Here is a 2,714-nt window from a genome sequence, read left to right on the forward strand (position 1 = left end):
TTTTACCGTAAATATTCAAGAATTATGTGATCATTATTTATTTATTATTCTATAAGATTAATGATAATGTCTTAATTTTTTTAATGTAATTTCACGACATAAAGTGTGACCTTTCAAATATCTCCGTCTTAAAGGGTTGTAAATTGAACTTAGTAATCTTGTATTTTTCTTTAAAAGTAAAAACATACAATTACAAAAATGTTATATTATTCTACCATGCATTTAAAATTTACTTTAAACTCATTAACACATTTTAAAATGTTATATTATTTTAAATGGTTTTTCTGTTAAGAGTTTGGATCATATTATTATTACAAATGCAATTTTCATAGTATTGGTTTTAAATTGTTACTATTTTTAATTTTATTATATTTTATTTATTTTGTTTTTTAATTTTTATTTATTACCATGAAAAGAAATTCTATGTTAAAATTATTTAAAATTCGTTTTTTATTTATCTATAATCTCATTTTATTATTTACAAATAACATATAATGCATTAAATGAATATTTCATTTTTTTATTTAATATAAAATAAATAATATTGTTTATGTAGATGCTTAGGTGGACACTCTAAATGGAGAGAGAATTCTCCTATTATATATATAGAATCTAAATATGATGTTACATACAAATATAGTCATTTGTAATTAAGTTTATATAAACAACGCAAATAAACATAAAGAATTTAAAATAAATATAGCATCGTTAAGGAAAAAATTAAAAATCTTTTAAATACGAATTATGAAAACTACACATGTTTTGGAAAATATTTTAAAATTACTATATTACAAATTATATTGAACTTTTGTTATATTTAATTTAAGCTAAAAAAATTATTTTCAAAAATCTTTTATTTACCCTTATGTTTTAGACAATGAAATTGCTCAACGGCATAAACATTCATACATAAATTAAAAATTAAAAAAATATAACATATCATAAAATCATGAATAAAAATATTTATTTAGTTAAACTCATAATCTATTTTATTTGTAAAATGTAAATCCTAATTTTCCTTTATGAACCCAAACTGATAAATAACCTTGTTTCATTGTAAAAAACCTAAATCCTACTCCTCTTTTATAAACCTAAACCGATAAATAATCTCGTTTAATTATAAAATCTAAACTTTAATGCGCATTTATAAACCCAAACCAACATATAACCCTAATAATTGTAAAACCTAAGTCTTAATCCTTATTTATAGGCAAAAAAACATATAATATTGTTTAGTCGTAAACCCTAATCTCTTTGTTAAATCCCAACCGGCAAAACCAAAAATTAGGTTAATAATTTATTTTTTTTGATTAAAAATTTTGAATATATAATTATTTTATTTTTAATGTTGTTTTAAAATTCTATTTTATCTTAATATTAACAAAATTAGATATAACATGTTGCGACATCTTATGTTTTACTTGACACTTATCATGATCACGTAAGTTAGTAACTTTAAAAACCAAGTTTCAACATATAATCTCGTTTAATTATTAAACTTAAACCATAATTTTTATTTACAAAAATAAACCATAATTCTCATTTATCATTTATATACCCAAACCAACAAATAACCTGTTTTAATTGTAAAATTCAAGTTTAAACCTTAATCCTCTTCTGTAAACAAAAACTGACATATATTCTCTTTTAATTATAAATTTTAAATCCTTATCCTATTAATAAACCAAATTAACATAACTGAAATTATGTTATTTGTTTAATTTAATTAATAATTTTTAATATATAATTCTTTATAATATTTATTTTATATATTTTCTTTTTCGATAGGGTTAATAATATTTCTATTTTATCTATATATTAACAAAATTAGAATCGACATGTGTCATCATCCTATCGTTTATAATTAACACATGTCATGATCTTGTTAATGGCTAACTTTGAAAACCAAGCTTTATATAATAAGATGTATAATTTTAGTAATACTTCAGCAAAAAATTATAAAAAGCAACGGGTCAGAATTTAAATATAATGTATAATTTTTATACAACAATAAATTTTATATCTTTTAATCTGGAACATGTAAAAATTAATTTACTTAAATGTTTAAAACAGATATTATAATATATTTATTTGCAAGCGACGAGTTAACTATAATGTTTTATATAATAAAATGAATTATGGTCTTTATAACATATGTCGATAATACCTATAATTAACATAACATACCAAAACATTGTTTTAAAATATAAATTATATAAAATTAGGTTTTAAAAAAATATAACCGTGCTATAGCTCGTGTACTGATCTACTATATAACTAAAATATATAAACTAGTAAAAGATATCAAAATCTTGTTTGAAAATATAATCTTGAGAATTTTTGAGAAATGCCCTTTTTGGTGTACTCCTTTTTTTAAATACCCCCCTTTCCTATCCATTTTCAAAAATACCCTTTTTCAAATATGAAAAATTGTAAATTTTTATATAGTCTATAAAGTACATCTAGATCATCATTACTACCTGGAGACTCAATCTAAATATTTAGTAAAGCTTTAATGCTTTTATAACATTTTTAAAAGGTTTACAAGGTTTTTATATGGTTTTTAAATGATTTTTAATAGGTTTTTATACAGTATTTATGAAATATATATATAAATTTACACACATATAAAGATAATTTGTGTGTATATATACAAGCTTACACATATGATAAATTTCAAATTTTTAGTAACTTTTTGATAAAACTTTAAAAAG

The sequence above is a fragment of the Capsella rubella genome, unplaced genomic scaffold (assembly GCF_000375325.1).
Source record: "Capsella rubella cultivar Monte Gargano unplaced genomic scaffold, Caprub1_0 scaffold_5, whole genome shotgun sequence".
NCBI lineage: Eukaryota > Viridiplantae > Streptophyta > Magnoliopsida > Brassicales > Brassicaceae > Capsella > Capsella rubella.